Source organism: Sinocyclocheilus rhinocerous, unplaced genomic scaffold (genome assembly GCF_001515625.1).
Source record: "Sinocyclocheilus rhinocerous isolate Xijiao unplaced genomic scaffold, SAMN03320098_v1.1 scaffold1613, whole genome shotgun sequence".
In the NCBI taxonomy this organism is placed as follows: domain Eukaryota; kingdom Metazoa; phylum Chordata; class Actinopteri; order Cypriniformes; family Cyprinidae; genus Sinocyclocheilus; species Sinocyclocheilus rhinocerous.
In genome coordinates, this window is record NW_015640045.1 from 134,963 (window position 1) to 150,282 (window position 15,320).

A 15,320-nucleotide genomic window follows, 5' to 3' on the forward strand; every position below is an offset into this window, starting at 1 on the left:
GATAGATAGATAGATAGATAGATAGATAGACAGATAAATAGATAGATAGATAGATAGATAGATAGATTATATTGTATTAACACACACACACACTCACACACACACACACACACACACATATATATATATATATATATATGCATACATACATATATAACTCAAAATTGGTTGTCGATTAGGGAGATGGGATATAACATAGAATAATAAATATAAAGAAATTAATGTTGTGTTGATGTTTATATGTTTTGTTTACATTACCTTTAAAGAAAATAAACCCATGCACACATTACACACACACACATATTGATATATATATAATTTTAAGATGACAAAATGATTGAATATATATATATATATATATATATATACTTTTAAGATTACAGATAATGATTGTGACACACACACACACACACACACACACAGATGTCCATTAGGGAGACTACAAAAAATGCATTAAATTAACTTTTGGAGTTAGCTACATTTACATTTATTCATTTAGCCGTTGTAACAGTATTAACCGCAGATTAGGTGTAATGAGCAGTGTGGCTAGAATAAAGAAACAATTCTTTCGTAATCTCATACCCTCAAATTCTAATGAATAAATGCATGAATAAATGCAAACCAAAATAAAATCTCCTTAAACCTGTATTTCCCATGGGAGCTGTCTCTGTGCTGATCTAATAGGTTCAAAGTGGTGCTCATCTAAAATGGTCTGTCACACTTGCTGTTGCAACTGTCTGTTCACTTGCATTATTGATCTGGCTCTAATGACCTTACAGTCAGCCTTTGCTGTCAGCGTTCTTGTGTATGCTTCAATGTTTTAAATGCACGATTTATATTAGTTGCACAATTAGGTTTCTGATAGTGTCAAACAGCTAAATGATGACCCTGCACTGATTTTATCACAAAGAAAGAATGAAAGAGTGGACGCTAGATAGAAGTGCTGTCCGCTTCCTGCCAAACTGTTCCAGCCCACATAATCACTGCTCAACCTTTAATGTGATACAACAGTGACAAAAGATTCTATTAACTCTCGGTTTGCTTGTGCTGACTGTAGAAATACATGTGACCAGGAGTATCAGTCAGAAGCACCTTGTCGTTGATGTTTATAAACAACAGCTGTAGTAAATCGTTGCTGATGGCGAGATCAATTTCTCTAATAGGCCGATGTTACTTGCAAGTAATTAGTCGTGCTATTAACACTAAATGTGAGGTCGTTTCAGCTCAAGACATAAACAACCATGCACTTCTGTCCAGAATTATTAACCTGAAACACAAATGGGAAGATTAAAGAAATGGTTCTGAAAAAAAGTATAAATTATTAATCAATAACAGTCCACGTAGTGATTTATACAGTAGTAGTGATAAAACACTAATAAAAATATAATTTATAAATAATTTATAAATGCATATATGCAGCTGCAAAAAAGAAACAAATGTTAAATGAAGTGTAAATATTTTTAATTAATTAATAAATAGCTCGTGTTTATGTGTATATATGTGTGTGTGCATGTATATGAAATAACTTGTGATTCTATATTATATTAATAGTATATAAATAACATTTCAAGTTTAAAGTTACAAATAATTATGACAACATTTAGCTGTTGATGATGAGATTGTCTAATAAAATATAAATAAACAAGCAAATAAATAAATAAATGTTAAATAAAATGTAAATATTTTCCTTAATTAAAAAATACACACACACTTATAACAGATATATTTTATATAATGGAAATTGTATAAAATAACATTTAAATAACATTTAAATTTAACATAATTTTAATACATTTAAAGTTCAGTGATTACCAATATTTACCTGTTGATGATGAGAAACAATCAAATAAATAACCATAGCTTCAAAAAGTTGGCCCCAATGTTTTGATTTCTCTAAAGCATTTTTTGTTGTTAAAAATCCAAAATATTGTACCTTTTTTTGTCACAGCAGTAGCTGAAGTTCTCATCAATGGGTAGTAAATCAGATCATTTATATTTATTTATTTTGTACAATAAACCTTCTCAACGACCTTCCCGGTCTGCAATTCAGACAAAAGCCGGCTATAATTCAGTCAAAACACCTCTATACAGCACACACACTCCCACAAATTTAATTATTAAAAGCAAGTGTTATGCATCAGTTGGGCTGATATGCCCAGTGGATATATTTCTCTCTTCAAGGGCATTCTGACTAAACAAATAAATTGGTTGTTCGTTGAATCACATGACTTACGTGGTTTATCTAAAATATAAAACAGCAAAGAGCGGCTAAAAATACCGATATATAAGATTATGAGTCTCTTTCTTTTTCTTTTGATACTTTGCAGCTCTTTCGTGCTTCTTTATAGCGATGGAAATACTGAAAGCCAGGCATTTTGTAACTGCAGCTTCCCCAAAAATCATCCAAAACCGTCTAAATGAAAACCGGCTACCGTGGAAAATTTTGCCACCTCTGTTCACTTTAATATCAGCTTCTTCTACCAAAAAGCAAGAAACCAAAATGACTCTATAAACTTTTAACATATAAGAGACATTTAATTCCCACACACACATCTCTAACACCAAACTTACAATTGCCAAATCAAATAAACAGATCTTTGATTTGAGCAGTAGCCCAGCCAATATTGCAATATGTGACCCTGGACCACAAAACCAGTCATAAGGGTCATTTTTTTGAAATTGAGATTTATACAAGCTGCATAAATAAGCTTTCCACTGATGTATGGTTTGTTAGGATAGGACAATATTTGTCCGAGATACAACTATTTGAATATCTGGAATCTGAGGGTGCAAAAAAAATCAAAATACTGAGAAAATCGCTATTACTAATATTAATTATTACTAATCAAAAATTAAGTTTTGATATATTTACGGTAGGAAATTTACAAAATATCTCAATGGAACATGATCTTTACTTAATATCCTAATGATTTTTGGTTTGATTCAAAATCGATAATTTTGACCCATACAATGTTTTTTTGGCTATTGCTAAAAATATACCCCAGCGACTTAAGACTGGTTTTGTGGTCCAGGGTCACATATAGGTTAGTTATTAAAACGCAAGGTTTACCTCCCAGGTAGTTAGTGACTCACTTGTCCAGCAGCTAAACCTACAAAGAACAAGATGCCATTATCCTACATCTGACATTTCACTTATTAATAGTTTTTAGGGCTAGAATTTTGGGTCAGTAAAACAGTCCGACTGGAGCCAGACATGAGGCCAGACATTTTTACTGCATTCTGGCATTACAAAAGCAGGGACAAATTAAATTGCATTGTCACGGCTTCCAGAGCCTTTATCCCCAATGACGAAGTGACATAAATGCACGAGCCCTCCAGGTATCGCTGCCAGTGGTGAATTTAATAACATGACTGGACGCCCGGGCAACACGGGAACGGAGGAGAACGCACAGAGCTGTCAGAAGGCCTTCGGTTACTCAGACATCAGAGGTGCCACTAGCTAGATGGAACTAATTGAAAGCACTATATTACTCTGTGATTTACAGTCAGTGAGGTTGCAAATATAACTTTAAGGTCTTGCAGTCTCACAGGCTATTTAATTACTTGGTTGTTTGAGGGTGGAAACATTCTTTACACAAGTAGCTTACGCGACACAGATGCAAAGCTCGGACATACCACGGTACTTAATGGCGTGATTGAGTTACATTCAGATGTCTGTCTGCCATTAAACTGGATGTGTTATTATTCAAGTTGCTATAAACATACTGATTTTAACTTAACTTGCTCAGCAAGACACTCATCAAACGGTTGTTCAGTCATGGTGGTAGGTGAAAGTATGGAAGCCCATTTCCGCCATCGAATAAAAAATTTTAAAACGGTAATTTTGAGATTTTTTCTCGCAAGTTTATATCTTGTAGCTCTGACTTTATAACAAGCAATTGTGAGTTTATATCATGCAATTCAGACTTTATAATACACAGCTGCGACTTTTATATCCTGCAATTCGGACTTCTTTTCTCACAATTGCGAGATTATATCTCACAATTCTGAGAAAAAAAGTAAGAATTGCAAGAAAAAAGTCAGAATTACAGGATATAAATTTCCACTTCTATATGAAGGAGAGAAAACACAGTGCTGCTTGCATCGGCCATTAGACAAATTAAAACCTAAGCTAAACAGACTATTTTGACAGTAAGATTAAATTGCTTCTGCATTTTGCTGTAAAACATTTAGCCCCTGTATCTTTGGCCAAACAATGCTAGGTTGAGCAAGACAAAATATTTTTTCTTTTTTTCTTTGAGTAATTTATTGGGTTATGTTGTGTACAGAATTTCAATAACTTTTAGTTAATGCACCCTCTGAAACATTAGGCAACTAATAACATTACATAAAGAGTATGACATAAGTTTCCACTCAATGTGGTATTGATTAGAAAACTGCAACAGGGGCCCAGAGGAGAAATTACACTGAAGAAAACAGAGCAGGCCAAGGTTAAGAGGTGTTCTGTGAATACTTCCTTATAGTTGCTTTTTCGACTCTTAGAGAAATGCTCAGCTCTTTTCTTCTCCATCTCCTCCACAGTTCATCTTTCTTCCTGTGGAATTTTAGTTGGCACAGATGCATGGTAGAGAATTCGGGGGCAATTTAGGCTTATTTATTATATGTTTTAATGGCTTTTTGGGGTGTAACCATGGATAAAGTCAAGTGCTATTAAACACTGAAGTCTGAATTTGCATTCTTACAATTTTTTCTTCTCATTAGGTTTCTTGGAAATGTGATTGAAAATCTTAGCAATGTGCTGCACAACTCTTCATTGCTCTGACAGGGAGAGTCTATTTGACTTCCTCTAGCGCAGCAGGCCCAAACAGAGGCCAACTTCTGACCGTCACAGCATGACTGCAGCATGTTAAGTCCCTGTAATTAGGGCTTCAAGCTGCTTGCCTTTAATGGCTTTTAAAAGCTGGCTGTTCCCCTCACATTCTATCATAAGCAGTTTATTAGACTCTTTAACCTCATCCTTCTCCCTGCCATTGTAAAAATGTATTTTGTGGTGAACCACTTTTAAAAATATAGCAAAACCGTTTTAAAACTGGGATGCTTTAATCACTGGTCTCCTCAGCTTTCATTAAAAGAATCAAGAAGTAACAGCAATTAATCAAAGCAAATGACTGCAGCAAGAACTTTTTTACTGAACAGCTGCTATGTTGCTTATAGTAGGGCAGATGGGGGGGTTGAGGTGTAGGGCGAATGTAATGAACTTGTATTGAAATGTAATTGTTCTGCTATGTGAAATAGTAAAAACTATTTTGTAAAGTTTATTAATTTATTTGTTTGACGCAAAGTAAGATGCTTTTGAATTTAAACATATATAATGACAGAATGACTGATGCTTACACCAGGGCCATCATCCATTATTCAACAACAACAATAATAATAATAATAATAATAATAGTAAGTATTGTAGCATTATATATTACATTATATGTAAATATTAATGTAAATATTTTAGTGGTACTTTAACTGTGGGGACATAATTTGGAAAATATTTTTTAATCACCAAAACTGCATTTTTACAATAAAAACAGCAATGTTGTGAAATATTATTAACATGTTAAAATAACTGTTTTCTATTTAAATACATTTTAAAATGTAATTCATTATAGCTGAATTTTCAGCAGTCATTACACCATTATCACCAAAACTGCATTCAATTTTTTTTTAGTAAAAACAGCAGTATTGTGAAATATTATTTCTATTTAGATATATTTTAAAATGTCATTTATTCTTGTTACAGCAAAGCTGAATTTTCAGGAGCCATTTTTTTTCACATGATCCTTCAGAAATCATTCTAATATCCTGATTTGATATTCAAGAAACATTTTTTTTTATTATAAATGTTGATTCTCTGATGAAAAACGTAAATGATGAAAAACCTAAAAGAAGTAGTAGAACTCTTGTGTAACATTATACATCTCTTTACTTTTCGTTTTAATCAATTTAATGCATTGTTAAATTAAAAATATTATTTGCCTTCCAAAAAAAAAAAATAAAAGTCAAAATAAATCAAACCCTAAACCCTTCTAATATCCAAAAATGGCAGTTAGATTTGCAGCAGTCTGTGAGATATGGAGTAAAATGTATAATCAATTTCTACAAGTCTGAACATGGCAACAACTAAAGACGTTTTAAGAAATTGAAAATCAGTAGCAGCAGATGTTGATGGATGTTTTAATGATAGAGGCAGTGTTGATGATCGACCATGTGCACACACACTATTAATATACTCTCATATATTCTAATTATACAGTCCCTGAACCCACATAATGCTCATTCTGAGACGGTGCTGGGTGAAATCCTCTGTTTTTTCTTGTGGTTCTTGTGTGGTTACTGTCCACCTGTTAGCAATACAACAGGTGGAACAAACACATCAAAATGTCTCAGCGACACAAGAAAACAGTTGCAGTAAGTGCCTCACTGGCAAAAGAAACATTACAAGAGAGGCAGATGCACATGGTATTACAATCAATAGACTTTGGCTTGAAAAAGAAATCATTAAAGCTTCAGGAATCGGGGGTTGTATATTGTTTCAAAGGATTTAAATTCATGTAGGATTATATCTGCTTCGGCACTAAAAACACTGTGGTTGTTTCACGGTCAGTTTTCAGTGAAATTGTTGCCCACCCAAACTGTTCACAGGGCTTACATGCCACGATCCCAATTAGAGCCCAGGTCACGAGAGAAGCTTTAAATCACACGTTCTCATTAGCAAAACCACAAACTACTGAACTGTATTTTTTAGGTGCTGGTTCTCAACAGATCCCAAGACTAGTCAAATGTTTGGAGCCAATATGTGCAAGTCATCTGAGGTTTCTCACGGCTTCTGCCGTAACTAAAACCTACTTCTCACATTTTGTCTTTATCCTTTGAAAAACCTCCAGAATTCAACGCAGCGATGAAACGTAACCCATTCATCGTCTTTGTTCTCACTCTCACTGGGGTTGAGTAAAAACGAACAGGCTTCGGTTGCCTTGCATTCATTATGTTTCTGTATATAAAAATGCCTCATTTAGAAAGAAATTAAGAGTCCACTGGTTGATTTAAGCATACTAAGTCTCTATTGAATGTCTGTATAAATGTTTAGGATATTTCTTGATAAAAAGTCAAAGTTGCACAAATGAGACAGTTGGCTTAAAAGTTTAATAAAAACAAATAGAATTTAAACAGGAAAAGAATGTAAACATTCTACACTAATTAAGTGTTCAAGTTAGGTAACCATGTACAGTGAAAAATTTCAAGATAACAATCTAATTTTACTGTAAAATATTGTTTGTTATTTTATACAAAAAAGTTATTGTCTTTTTTATATTTAATAAAAATATCATATTAATTCATATTATATATATACATAATACACACACACACACACATGTGTGTATATGTGCGTGTGTGCTATTTTATAGAAAAACTAATTTAGTACATTGTCATTGGATTGCAACATTGTCATTGTCTTCAGTACAAAGGTTATGGTAAACACAGCTGCTAAAACTTTACTCTCGATTTACCAAGTTTAACAAGTTTCTCAGCATGCAGTTGGCTGCTGTTTCTCTTTCAGTGAAGAAACCCTAAACAACAAACAGTCCTGTGAGTTATTTGGTAAATATTGGAGAGGTCTGTCCTGCTCAATGACTTGTCCTCATTCACACACAGAGCGCAGCAAGCCAAGTTTCTATGGAGACTGCATTTTTCTGCTGATGTAAGAAGCACCTCTTCAAACCCCCCACATTCCCGCATTTACCTCCAGAGTCACTCACATAATCAGACGGAAAGCATTGACCCACAGGGAACACTTGTTCAAGAAGTAAGATTGTAACACTTTTTTTGCGATTTCTGGATGAATTTTTTCCAACCAAAATCATGTAAGGCATTCTTTCCACAGGACCCCACTTTGTGTTTTAACTATCACCCCCTCTCTCACCCTCTGAAGCATTTAATTATTTCCAAATCCATGAGCGCAGACAATTTGTGTGTTCTGCTGTGTCAGTTGTGGCCTTTGATGCTTGCGTTGTGTTCATTAGCAACAATGGTGTGATCTTATGCTCATTTTTTCTAGGATGAACAAGAATGAGAGTAGCCTGCTCTATAACATTTAAATCCAAACTACTGGAACCCAGTGGGAGTCCCAGTTTCTGACCTGAGAACATTTGAACAACACTTAAATAATTACAGGATTGCATGGTGAACAATACCCTAATATTAAATGGTGTTACTCTTCCTTTAAGTGGAGATACAGTGAGGCCCAAAAGTTTGAGACCAAATTCTAGGATTCATAATCTGATTATAGAGATTAGTTTTGAGATTTTGAAACACAAGATTAGTTTTGAGATTGTGAGAAAATATATTTCACTACTGAGAACATAAAAAAGAAAATATGTTATATTAACTATGTTAACTTTTTTTGTGTGTCAGTCAGATTTCCTGCTGCTGCACTGGAAAAAAAAAAATTCAGTATTTTTTAAAGTATCTAATGCAGTTCCTTAAAATGCTACATTTATAAATGCATTCAATTAATAATTGTACTATCATTTATTATAATAAATGAGTATAATATAATCAAAATATACAGTAAATAATTATATATACTGTATATATATATATATATATACTGTATATATATAAAAATAAAAATAAATAGTATATTAACTATGTTAACTTTTTAGTGTAGGTCAGATTTCCTGCATTATTTTTATGATTATTGTTACAATTGATAAACACTTTCTTATACAGTGTTGTGCCAGAAAGAACTTTATACTGTTTTATTTATTCTGTTTATACTGCACTTTTGGATATTTTTACTATAAAACAAGTAAAAAAATTTTTTTTAACACTAATTAAAATATTACATTAAAATTAAAAAGTCATTAAAAAGTCATTTTCACTGCTGTCAGTAAAGCAAAAGGGGGTTACAAATACTAAGGCATTCTAAAATTAATATTCTTTGTTTTCTTCTTATTGCTGATAATACAATTTTTCATAAAAATAAAAAAAAATAACTAGTGGTAGCAGAATTTTTGGACACTGTACATTTGGACAAAAGATGTATTCCGAAACCATTTGTTAAGCATAAAACATCCAGAGGAGGTGATGCTTATGAAAGACAGCTGAAATTAGAGAAGCAGGGAGAAGGTAACTTGAGGCCACCAGCAGAGCGATATTTATACTCAAACTGGACAAACATGCTGCTGAAAGCAGTGATGGATGAGATTGGGGCCACTGCGGTGAAACAACACGACAACACAAAAGCTGTCCTGCTGCAGAGAAGACACTACAGCCACTTGAGTGTTGAAAGCATGACAGCGGGTAGGACATGAGAGGTGACCGAGGGTCTGCTTGCCTGCTGGAGCTTTCCCTGGAAAACCTTGGAAGCTGCTGATTAACCACAAGGATGAATTTCATGTCAAGTTCAAGTTTCAGTTACATTATTCCAAATAGGTCACTTAGGATGAAAGTGAAAGAAAGGCTACTGGAATAAGACCAAAGCTTCAGAGGGTCTCGTTTTTTTTTTTTTTTTTTTTACAGCAGGGAGAAATACTCAAGACTGTCCTGGTGGTGCAGATCCAGAGCTGACCTTGTGTGTGGGTTGTGTCTATGTTTTTGTGTGGCTGGTCAATACAGAGAAGAATAGACAGCATGATGCATCAGGGCTGTGCTGATGTGATCGATTACCTCTCATTGCCAAAAATCTGTTTTCCCTCCCAGTGATGGAGAGGGTGCTGAGTTGGTCCTAATGGAGGGTGATGTGTCGGGTCAGTAGCCAGTAATCACAGAGGCGAAGCGTTCTTTCACATGGGGCCTTTGGGATGTGGTTTTTGGGTCCCTTTTTGTGGTGAAGTTTTTAAATCTAATCAGGTCCCACAAATGGAACTTTGCAATGAAGGAAAAGACTTTCCTTTGTTGGTATTCCAAAACACAAATACCCTTAATCCTTTCAGAGGTGCATAACATTCTGCTGACACAAATCGATGAGAAAAAAGCACATAGTTGGTGTCCGTGACTGATTGGACCTCACCGCCTGTAACAGCTTTATCTGGTTATTGACAATATTTGAAGATTAAAGGTAGGGATGTAGTTTACCCAATATGGAAATTCTGTCATTATTTACTCAGTCTTATAATGCTTCAGAGCTGTTGGACTTTATTTTGTCTGCTGAGCACAAAATGAGAAAGTCCAAACTGCTCTTTTCCATTCTGCAGAAGTGACAAGAAGCCGTCAAGCTCCAAAAAAGCACTATTAAAATAACATAAAGTTAGTTTATCTGTCTGTATTTCAAATCTGCTGAGTCCATACAATAGCTTTGTGTGAGGAACAGTCAGTATTTGCTGAAAATCTTCTTTTGTTTATGGCAAAAATATTATATATATATATATAAGTTAGTTTATCTGTCTGTATTTAAAATCTGCTGAGTCTATACAATAGCTTTGTGTGAGGAACAGTCAGTATCTGCTGAAAATCTTCTTTTGTTTATGGCAAAAATATTATATATATATATATAAGTTAGTTTATCTGTCTGTATTTAAAATCTGCTGAGTCTATACAATAGCTTTGTGTGTTACCATTTTAGATCGACAAACTGTACTGTATAAGATTTCTATTCAAACTGAAAGCATAAATCTAGGCTACCCGCTAACATTTTCAAAGCACAATGCAAAACTGTGACATTTCATTCACTCACGGACGCTCTACAATCGGCAGCGCTAAACCCGAATGCGCATATACTTACTTCCTTGCCGCACCGGCAACCCGCCAAAATAAAAGCTTCCTGATTTTAAGTTTGAAAATTAAAAATTAAAATAATTCAAATTAAAAATAATAATTAAGGTTCAATTTAAAATAATAATAATAAAAATATTAGCATTTTATTTTTAAGTTTACTATAAAATAATTGTATTTGTATTTAATACTCCCTTTTTTATTTTAAAATAAAATAGTATTATCACACTTTATTATTTAGTTTATTATTTTATTTTAAAAACAACTAAATAAAGTGCAAACCATAAGCTGTCTCCAAAGGCGTTTCAGAGAATTTGGCAGTACATCCAACCGGCCTCACAACCGCAGACCACGTGTAACCACACCAGCCCAGGACCTCCACATCCAGCATCTTCACCTCCAAGATCGTCTGAGACCAGCCACCCGGACAGCTGCTGCAACAATCGGTTTGCATAACCAAAGAATTTCTGCACAAACTGTCAGAAACTGTCTCAGGGAAGCTCATCTGCATGCTCGTCGTCCTCATCGGGGTCTCGACCTGACTGCAGTTCGTCGTCGTAACCGACTTGAGTGGGCAAATGCTCACATTCGATGGCGTCTGGCACTTTGGAGAGGTGTTCTCTTCACGGATGAATCCCGGTTTTCACTGTACAGGGCAGATGGCAGACAGCGTGTATGGCGTCGTGTGGGTGAGCGGTTTGCTGATGTCAACGTTGTGGATCGAGTGGCCCATGGTGGCGGTGGGGTTATGGTATGGGCAGGCGTATGTTATGGACAACGAACACAGGTGCATTTTATTGATGGCATTTTGAATGCACAGAGATACCGTGACGAGATCCTGAGGCCCATTGTTGTGCCATTCATCCACGACCATCACCTCATGTTGCAGCATGATAATGCACGGCCCCATGTTGCAAGGATCTGTACACAATTCCTGGAAGCTGAAAACATCCCAGTTCTTGCATGGCCAGCATACTCACCGGACATGTCACCCATTGAGCATGTTTGGGATGTTCTGGATCGGCGTATACGACAGCGTGTTCCAGTTCCTGCCAATATCCAGCAACTTCGCACAGCCATTGAAGAGGAGTGGACCAACATTCCACAGGCCACAATCAACAACCTGATCAACTCTATGCGAAGGAGATGTGTTGTACTGCGTGAGGCAAATGGTGGTCACACCCAGATACTGACTGGTTTTCGGACCCCCCAATACAGTAAAACTGCACATTTTAGAGTGGCCTTTTATTGTGGCCAGCCTAAGGCACACCTGTGCAATAATCATTCTGTCTAATCAGCATCTTGATATGCCTCACCTGTGAGGTGGATGGATTATCTCGGCAAAGGAGAAGTGCTCACTAACACAGATTTAGACAGATTTGTGAACAATATTTGAGAGAAATAGAAAAAGTCTTAGATCTTTGAGTTCAGCTCATGAAAAATGGGGGAAAAAACAAAAGTGTTGCGTTTATAATTTTGTTCAGTGTATATATAATTTTATAAATTTTTTTACATTGATTCTGTCTTGAATATAAGCATATTTTGTCTTACTGTTTGAACTATGGGAATACAGAAAATAAATGTCACTGAATGGTAAAATAATAAATATCCGATGCTTAACTTTAATTAACTTTACAACTGTCAAATTTCACACAGTTTTGCCAGTTCATTGGAAATGCATTCAAGAGTCATAACTTTTACAAAAATATATATTTTCTGAATGAAATGAGAAAATATCTAGGGTTAAAATGGTAAACTCTTAAGATACTTATAAGATATGGTCTTTTTAACATAGCCAAGTCATCCTTCTGATAATTCATTATACAAATAACTGCCCCTTTAATATAAAGATGCAAAGCAACTCAATATGTTGAACAATAAAACATTTAATAGTTGTACTTTGTTTTACTGCACTGACATTTTTCTAATTTATAACTTGTTTATACTTAAAATAGTAATACATTCTCTAAAAATAAGTCTTCATTTGTTGCTTCTCAAGTAAGTTTTTCTTGTTTCAATAAGTTTTAGCTATTTTAATTGAAAAAAAAGACACTTTATAAAAATAGGATTTTCAATCTCATTCACTCTTGTACACATTTAAACTTGACACCTCTAAATACTTAGCAAGCTTTGAGTGTGAAAAAGAAACTAATTTTTGATGTATTCATACAAAGTTCTGTGCAGCTTGCACACTGAGCTAAATATATCCTTACGTGTTCCACATGGACAGAATGAAGTAAGTCAATAATTACTGGCTGAACTATTCAATTAAACTACTACAATATTTTATCCAATATAACCAAATGGATCAAACTGTAAACACATTGTATACAACGTATCACCGTATTAGTGTTACATGCCACATCAAAATCACAAACACTTTGACATGTTCAAAAATAACTTTTTATTATAAACAGAAGGCATCAAAAACAAAGCAACATCTGTCCCTCATTTCCAAAATGATTTACAAGTCATCAATCATGTGTATAACTCTAATATGTACAAAATAATCTTTCAAACTCCTGAGAACTAAATATAAAAAATGAACATGAGAAGATAAAAAGCACGTTAACCAAGCGTGAACATTCTCTGCTTAATGTTCTGGCCTCATATAAAAATATGTTTATTCCATAGACAAATATCTCCTGCCAGAATATGTACAAATAATAATAATAATAATAATAATATATACCGCAACTGGCCACCGTAACACTTGCAAGTGCTACTGCTGTACATTTCCAGTGAGTTTGCACCATTGCCGGTGATCTTGAACTTGCAACAAGTGTCATCTTGTTAAAGATCCAGAAATCCAGAAAATACAGTAATAACAGGAACACAAATAACACTTTGGGAATTAGTGATGGGTCGTTCTTGAACGATTCGTTCATTTTGAACGAATCTTTAATGTGACTCGGGAAGAACGAGTCGTCTCGGGGAGTGATTCGTTCAGTCGCGCATGCGCAACATCCTATATGTTCTGTACTGGAATTAGTCAAGCAGTTCACCTGTTTCGAGACTTTGGGTTTTTCCGAGTCGTCCGTTCATCACGTGACAGCCCAATAAGCTTAACCAATGCAGTCTGAGCCGGAAAGAGACTCTTTATTACCTTTGTTACAACATTCAGTGTTATGGAAACCATCATGACAGAAATTCACACATTTATAAACTGTAAGAAGTAAAAAGCTACAATTTGAGACCAGAAATGCATCACGTAACTGTACGAGTATATAATAATGATAATAATGATAATAATAATAATAATAACTATGCACCCGTTTGTAAGGAAGCTTGTAAATTAACTAATTTCTCTATACAATGCTGTCACGTCACGTGACAAAAGAACGAACGATTTGAAAGACTCGAGAGATGAACTAATCAATTCTCTTTCCGGCTCAGACTGCATAGGTTAAAGCTTATGGGGCTGTCACGTGATGAACGAACGACTCAAACCCGAAGACTCGAGAGATGAACTAATCAATTCTCTTTCCGGCTCAGACTGCATTGGTTAAAGCTTATGGGGCTGTCACGTGATGAACGAACGACTCAAACCCGAAGACTTGTCAGATAAGAGGTGGTGAGCTAATCATAGACTGAAGACCCAGGTAAACAATGAATTAATCTTTTCTGTTTCTTATAGCAGTTTTGTATTGTTTGTAGTGTGATCAACGTTTGAGTAAGTAGTAGACATGTTAGGGAAGTAACACGTAACATTTTAATTATATTTTGCTAAAATGAACGAAATTACTCGAAAAAAGATTCGTTCATTTTGCTGAACGAGACTCAAAGGTCCGAGTCGGTAAAATGATCCGAACTTCCCATCACTATTGGGAATACAGAACAGAAAAGCGTGTCACTGAATGGTGAAAGAATAAAGATCTGATGCTTTTCTGTACGGCCAAAGGCACTTTGCTTGTAAATATATTCAAAAAGGAAGACATTTATTTAACTTTGTAACCAAGTCAGAACTTAAAAAATAAAATAAAATAATAATAATAAATAAAAAATCAAAATAAAAAGGAACATTTGTAGTGTGTGTTGAACCTTTCTGGGTGAAATGTGGAAAAATAAGTCAATTAAAATAAAAATACTGGGGTTAAAATGCACTGCAAAGTTTAGTTGAACTAACTGAAAATTTTCAATGCAACAGTGAACATAAAATGTTGAGTTTTGTCCTCCAAATTATGATATGGTCTTTTTTAACATGATTCAAGACTTTCTTTCCGATAATTAGTGATACAAATAACTGCCCAGTTAAGATCCAGATGAGAAGCAGCCCAATCTGTTGAACAAAAAAAGATTTTTGTCTTGAAAACTCAAAACAGACTACCGCAGCTGTAGCAACATTGCCGCTGACTTATGAACAATGATTGCAAGCATTAGCAACTGCCGTATCTTTTTCAATAGGCATGTAACGTGTGACCATCGAGCCCTGTGGAGAAAAACAACCTTGCGTGCTTGCGAACAGATGCTCGGCACAATTCGGAGACGGAATGGAACGAGGTCTGTTTGCAAGAGGGCAGAATATATTAATTACAAAGTTCGATCTTTGAGGTGAAGCATGCTAGAAGAAGCCCATGCGGCACATGACTGCT